This window comes from Apteryx rowi, unplaced genomic scaffold, assembly GCF_003343035.1.
Source record: "Apteryx rowi isolate R43461 unplaced genomic scaffold, aptRow1 scaffold_12, whole genome shotgun sequence".
NCBI classification, from domain to species: domain Eukaryota; kingdom Metazoa; phylum Chordata; class Aves; order Apterygiformes; family Apterygidae; genus Apteryx; species Apteryx rowi.
The window spans coordinates 5,806,360-5,813,773 of NW_020447419.1; the positions used below are offsets into that span (position 1 = coordinate 5,806,360).

The window sequence follows — 7,414 nt, forward strand, 5'->3', positions numbered from 1 at the left end:
AGCGTATAATGGCAGAGTGTATATGGGCGCTTTAGATAAGTATGAGGACTCCAAGTCAGACCTGAGTAGACATCCACTTACACATATACTATTTTAGGGGTATGAAGTTGCTCAGAAATAAAGTAACATAATTTAGAATACGCTCATATGCAGAAGCACAGTAATTTAGTACCAGTCTATTTGTCCTAATTAGAATTTGCTTTTAAAAGAGCTTTTTGTCATAAGTCTGATCTTTACCACAGGCTGTGCTTTAGCATGGCATTTGTTGAGCTGCTACAAGACCCCCCGCCTTGCCCAGTTTAGTAGCGTCAAAGCAACTAACAGCAGTTTGTACCCTCTTTTGCATAAATGCAGTGGTGCCCTGGGTCCATCGTACAACCCCCTGGRGGGAGCTGCTGCTGCTCTTGGCACCAACTTAACCAACACCTCAGTCTCCCAGTTGTCCCCCCAAAGGCCAGGATTACCCTGAAGCGCAGACCCAGGAACTGGTCCTCCTTAAGACACACATGGTTGCACAGCACTTAACTGCGGAGAGGTGGACACCAGCACAAAGTTCCAAGTACACTTCTCAGCCATCATAAAAAACATCCCGCCACTTCAAAAAAATTCTACAGCTGTTCATATATTGTACATTGACAGATTTTCTCAGCCATCAAACCAAGTTTTATGAACTTTTCATTTACTTTTGGGACTGAAACAGAATAGATTTTTATTTGCAGTGCCTCTATGGCTTTGTCTATTGTTTCAAAACCTGCAGATACACAGTGGAGCTCAGAGGTGCAGCTTATTTAAGCTCTGCTTTTATCTGGGGACCAAGGCATGCATGCATAGCTCACTGTGCTTGCATTACAGACTGGTAATTTCAGTTTCCTACACCATGCTGTGGTTCCTTTACACCAGTTTCTCCTCTCCCAAAGCAAGGAAGAGTTCCCACACATAAGCATGGGTTGCTTCTCTGCAGTCTAATCTGGACAGCATCCAGTTATATAATGAAACAAGTAAAAAGCACCTCTGAATAGCTTCCTATCACCAGCTGACTACCACTTTCCTCCCAGGAATGAAAAGTGCCTAGCTGCCTGGAACCTAGTACTGTCTGCATAGCTTTAAATTTAAGAGAAAGCAGGAGAAATTGGAAATATGGTGACTTTATGGCAGCTGTGCTAGACTTGCTTTCATACTGACTGTGAACAGCTAATGGCAGATCAACAACTGACAACTCCATTTCCCATTTGATTCCTTTGAAAGTATTTTGTGCACAGTCATGTTTATATGAAAATGAGAGGCATATCCTTAAGCATTTGCCTTCACACATATTAGATCTGAGGTATAAATTTGAGGTATAAGTTTGCCTTGGAACAGAATAAGCCCTGTCCCCCTCCCCCACCTTATTAATTCAAGATGGTTTTCCATAGATTTGGTCTTTGGCTTGTCAAGGTTGAGGTTTTAAATATCTACTGACCATGTATCCACTCTTTAGCRGAGACTCTTCAATATACCTATTACCTAGGATGCTATGGATTCACAAAACAGCGAAACAGTCCTAATTAGTACATGCAAGTTTTCTATTCCCAGAAAGGAACATTTAGTATTCCAGAAAACTGAACAGATCAGCTGCTAGTGTTGGGCACCAGGACTCCTCACTGAGCTGAGGCACAACCAAGTAACTCAGCACCCCTGTTTTACAGGTACTGCTTCTTATCCAAGAGAGAACTCCCCCCACTCCTCTGTAGGAGAACACACAGGGGAAAAGTCTCCTAGCATGCTCCTGGTCACTGCTGGAGACTAGCAATGGCAGTATCCAGAGGAACAGGCACACAGCTACAAGGCAGCTGCCAGAGCCAAAGGCGAGCCCTCGGCCCTCGCGCAAGACCATCCAGTGAGGGCACTGTCGAAGAAGGGCCAGCGCCAAGGCTGCCCGATGGCACATGGCCCCTCACCTCCCTTCTTCCCTGGGATAGGTGGGAGCTCAGGAACCTCCCTTGCTCCAGGCTACTGCAGAGGGGCACAGGCAGGAGACCAGCAGCAATCGCTGGGTGACTGACACTCTCCTTCCTGGCCCTCCAGGGTGGAAGAGCCCTTCACCCAGGGGGGGACAAAACTGCACTAGCAGCAGTAACCAATTTTACTGTGATCCCACAGCTTGGACTCACCTTGGCCAATGTCCCAAGGGCCCTGACAGGTAATGGGAGCTGTGCCGAGTGGCACCTCCTGCTGTCCAGCAAAGGGAAAAACCCAAGATCATGCCAGCACAACACCTACCCTGCTTTCTATCCATCAGTGTGCCAAGCTGCATGGCAGCAGTGTTAGGGATGCTCCGACTTTCTAAAGGACTTCAGTTTTGCAAGGCCTGAACATCGTCTTTATTGCAGTCGCACAAAGTATGCTTCCACTCAGTTCTTCAGCTTATGTAAACAGAGATATATTTATGTTCCTCGCAAGGGTATCTTCCTGAAACATGGTTCACAGCAGTCCAGTCTGCTCCAAAACACACCACTAACTAGATTGTACCAATGTTCACGGTAGTGTCATGCAGTCTCAGTCAGCACTTTTGCAGAGAAAGCTCAAGTTACCTTTACAATACAAGGACGACAGGCTAAGCCTCAGTACTCCATTCATATATTTATGCAGGCATTTGGCATACTCTGACCATTCATTTCCTCCCCAGACCTATTCCCTTATCAACATGCCCGAGTCTAAGTGAGGGTGGCACAACAATGAAATCAAATGGATGCAGACAGAGCGTACAAGCAAGCCTGGTTGTTTTGAAATCAGGCATTTCTCTCTTATTTCCTTTCAGGCACATCTGAATTCTGTGTTCTTTTGCAAGTCTTGCTCCATTATGAAGTTACTCTTATAGATACTGTTAAAAATAAACATAGCATACAGACAATACATGCTTGACTAGGATTTCTGTGTAATGAGAAAGCAGTTCCAAGAAACTCGAACTATTATAGTATCCTCCGGCATTCACTGAAAAGCTTCAGGAAATTAAAGATACTAAGTTCTYCTTTGTTTAATGAGGCAGCTCTGAACTCAAGATTCATAACTGCTTCCTTCACAGGAAGAAAGAAACAATTCCCTTACATAGCAGGAGCCTGACTGCACGCTGTTGGAGCAGAGTGCTGGACAGGTAGGCAAAAGATCCAAGTCCCATTTAGTTTTGCCTGTATTCCCTTCTCTCTTTTGGCTGGGTATTTTCTACTTAAAAAGGAGATCTCCAGGAGAGGAACTGTTTCACTAAGAAGTGATTGTTAGCACCAGGCCCAGAGAGCTCTGATTTTAGGCTAATGGTTGTCTAATACAGTTATGACAACRCTACACACAGACATTCAGTAAGGTCCAGTTCTTCATGAGATATGCTACCTCTTAGGCATGCCTAATTAAGAACAGAACAGAAAAGAAAGGACTTTGTTAAACTGAAGTCACTTCAGATGCCCAAAATCTGATTTAAAGATAAACTTACCAGAGAGGATCCAGTCTAGTATCACCTTAGCAGCATCCCTTGGAGAGGGGGTTTCAAAAGGTATATTTGTGAAAGAATAGGGGTTCAAGAAAAGTTCTACCTGCCAGCTAGCTCACACTGTTCCTTAATGAATATTTATCTCTTTTTTTTGTCCAGTCTAAGTACACTGAGTAACAGAGCTTACACTAGTCTGGTTGTTTGTTTTTTCCCCTCTCCTCCAAGCAACACACCACATTCAATAAGGTGAATTTCCCTGCCAGTTGGTTATGCATGACAACATATCAGTATTTCTAGTCAGACGTGTGGAAACAGCTTTCTTGCTCCAACAATAGCAGTAGCATTAGTGTATGTATAAGGCATCACGTCTCTTTGCTTTAGGGAGGTGCAACTGCTTTATAGGTGCAGAGGAACACTAGGCCAGGATTGACAACAGAACATACAGTAAAACAGAGTGCTTGCTGGACTACCTGGGAATAAGTGTGTAGCTAAGGAAAGCTTAAGATCCCACAAGACCACCCCTCTCACATGAGACAGAATATCCTCATTCTTCTCCAGAACCTCCTGTGATACCTTTCTTGGTTCCAAATAATTTATCCTACTCCCCCCTTGCCCCTTCTCCATGCAAACTAGTTCCCCCAAACTGGTCAGACTTTCAGAATTGAACTAAGCCTGCAGAGACCAGCTCAGTGTCCCATAGCCATCGGGCTGCCCGCATCGATCCCCCTGCTGACCAGGGAGTGCCCCGTGCTGCCAGGTGCACAGGACGGCAGCRGGTGGGCATGCTTTCCCAGCTGGCCCACTACAGTGGCACGTGTGCTCAAACATCCTCTACTCCTCAAGAGCTGCAGGAAAGAAATATCTCTTTCTTGAAAGGGCAGGGCTAAGAGAGACTACATTACACTCCTACTCATCTTTAAGAAAGGACACACTGTGAATGCATTTTTTTTTTCCCCAGAAGATTTGGCTATAACACACTAGGAGAAAGCAATCCCATAATGGGTTTGCTTTCTACTTAGATGTTGATGTCAGCTATTATGAAAGCATGTTTCACGCAACTGCTCTTTTACCCATGACATACCCAGTGTGACTTTCACTTCTGCCTGGAGTGCCTGAAGGAAAGAAGGTTTTTTGTTTTGTTTTGTTTTGTTTTAATTGCCTGTGAATACTGGGGGGCTGGGGTGGTGGGGGGAAGGAAACAGGAAGAACTAGTAATTTTATTTTTGAGCATGGAGATATCAGTGCAGCACCCAAAGGGCAAGGACATTCCTTCATTCGGGAACTAAGAGTCATCTGGATATGCATGTTATGGATTACATTAAAATTAATCAAAAACTCTCTAAAAACTGCACTGGATGGCTAAAGTGAGACAATCTGCCCAAAGGACATAAACATTTAATTGCTAATGTATTCATTAGTCAGAGTTTTTAGGATTTTCCTGGAATGTATCAGTATATCTAGATACAAATATAGGATGTTCTTAGTCACATTCTTCACAAAGGTCATTTGCATCTATAATATCACATCAAATTACATTTTGGAAAAAAAAWAAAAAATCCTAATTTCCTGACCAGCATCACTTAGTCTGCACTTGTAAAATACCCGTTCCAAATGGCTTTTCAAAACTTGTGCTAAAACACTTTTGTTACAAGGAATATTACCGTTTTCACAAATCAATTTAAATCAGTCAATGATGAAGCCACTTTAAACTTAAGGCTAATGGAACACAATTTTTGCTTGGGAAAATGCATCAAATATAMCCATGTTCAGAGCAGTGTGAGGTCATCAGACACTTTGTGGCTACTAATTTGACCCACTACTTAGGTCCCAAGAGAAACTAGGGAGTCGCTTAAGAGCGCAACATTAAGAGAATAGTTTAAGAGTAGAGTGGTGGGGGATGCTAGCCCATGTCATCTGCCGAGAGGGAGGACAAGAGTGCTTTATCGTTGCTGCTCATATGACACTTTCACTGAGGAAAACCACAAAGCTGTGTCCAGTGTCTCTCGGTCTAGCCCTGCTCATGGGTTTAAATAAAGACCATGTGACACAGGGGGCTCCATAGGCACCAAACGCCTGGCGTCATTTGCCAAAATGGCTGGAATGCTGGAAGAGGATAGCTGCCTCCAGATGGCCCACCTGAGCAACAAGAATGAAAGCACTATAAAGTCAAGGATAAGAAGAGGCAACTCRGAGCAATCTGTGTAGGAAACCACAAAACCCAGACCAGTGCTGCTGTACACCCACCAGTAGTCAGGAGTCAATTTCTAAATCATTCCAATAAAAATCCTAGCTCAGGGATTAAAACCCACACTGGGAATTTAGCTTCTGACTTTAGTAGGGTAGAGTCTCAAATCCAGTTACAGCAACGCCCTCCACACTTGCCGATACTTTAAAAAAAAAAAAAAAAAATCCTCACCAGTCACAAAAACTGTTTACTGCCAGGTCAAGCAGCTTTCAAGAACCTCTGGGAAAGCCAAGCAGAGAACTCACGTGCCGCAGTGCAGGCTCAGAGAGACAGCCCCAGAACAGAAGGAGGCCACGAGCGGAGGCTGAGCGCAGGAACACAAAGCGCTGCTCCCTGCATTTGCCGTATGTGACAGGCTGACCCACAGTGAGGCAGAAACACAGGCTGCTTGGAAATTTGCTCCATGGAGACATAATTAGACCTCATATGACAGTCACCTACAAACACATGATCTTCCCAACATTATTACATGTTAACTTCTATTTTCTTGAGACACTTCCTACTGCATTCAATGCCTAATGGGACAAACACCTACAGAATTCAACAAGACGTTACAGGGCCCATTCAGTTCCTCAGCTAAACAGGCTGGAAGACAACATATCTTTGCAATACTCATATGCCCCAAGCACAAGCAATCTCACTGCACAGAGATAACTAACAGACAGGGAGAGCACAGTCCTCTCTAAAGAGTTTGTCTGTGTTTGTATGTCAGGCACATTTGTACATTTTTTGAAAGCAAACRCAAAAAAAATTAGAAGACATTTGACATTAACAATGTGAAAACCATGTTTTGATATGACATCATTACTTTGATACAGACTATTTATTCAGAGTTACACTAACTATCTTGGCTAGCAAAGGGGGGAGCAAATCACTTGGTGAGAAATTTGTTCAATTTTGCTCCTCTTTTTGCTTGCAGAACATCGATTCATCACAATCCTACATGACTTCTTAGCTGAAATTAACCTTTTTTGTTTGTTTTAAAGCAGAGTATCTATTTTAAAAAGTGTTCTGCATTCAATTAAGGGCTTGCATTATCCTTTACTAGGCAGTAGTATAACTCCGAGTCCTGACTCAAAGCCCTAAATATCATTTTAAAAATTAATAAAAAATATCCACAAACAGACTTTGGATCAAGCACGAGTATTTCATTTCCAAGAAGCTCTTAGGTATATTTGACAGGGAGCCAATTTTAAGCACAATTTAATCTCCTGCTTGAGAGAAAATTTGCAAAGGTATAAGTGAGAGTTAGATGCCCGCTTTCCCTTTGTGGACTTGGAAGAAAAACAACTTTCTGCCATGTACTTTGCTGAACAAACAGGCAACCCCCCCCCAAAAAAACAAACAAACAAACAAAAAAACCCACACAACCACGCAAAAATCCAAACAATCAAAACAAAAAACACACACCAGCTCACTGACTTTTGAGGTTTTCCCCTCTGAGAATCACAAGTTTTGCCTTTGCTGTGACTTGGTCTGCAGCCAAGTCCGCAAACTTGACACCCACAAATCCATGGGCCCTGATGGGATGCACCCACGAGTGCTGAGGGARCTGGCGGACGTTATTGCTAAGCCACTCTCCATCATCTTTGAAAGGTCATGGAGAACAGGAGAGGTGCCTGAGGACTGGAAGAAAGCCAGCGTCACCCCAGTCTTCAAAAAGGGCAAGAAGGAGGACCCAGGGAACTACAGGCCAGTCAGCCTCAGCT

The 7,414-nt window shown here is 43.6% G+C and overlaps 1 protein-coding gene across 2 annotated transcripts in view; it reads left to right on the forward strand.

Annotated features, from left to right (window-relative positions):
* Window positions 1–3,085, forward strand: part of ADAM23 (ADAM metallopeptidase domain 23) — a 115,346-nt gene extending 112,261 nt beyond the window's left edge. For both annotated transcript variants that reach the window (XM_026089350.1, XM_026089411.1), the window contains one exon: window positions 3,062–3,085. The gene's annotated coding sequence lies outside the window, so the exon portion shown is untranslated. The remainder of the gene's footprint in view (window positions 1–3,061) is intronic.
* Window positions 3,086–7,414: the final 4,329 nt, after the last annotated feature.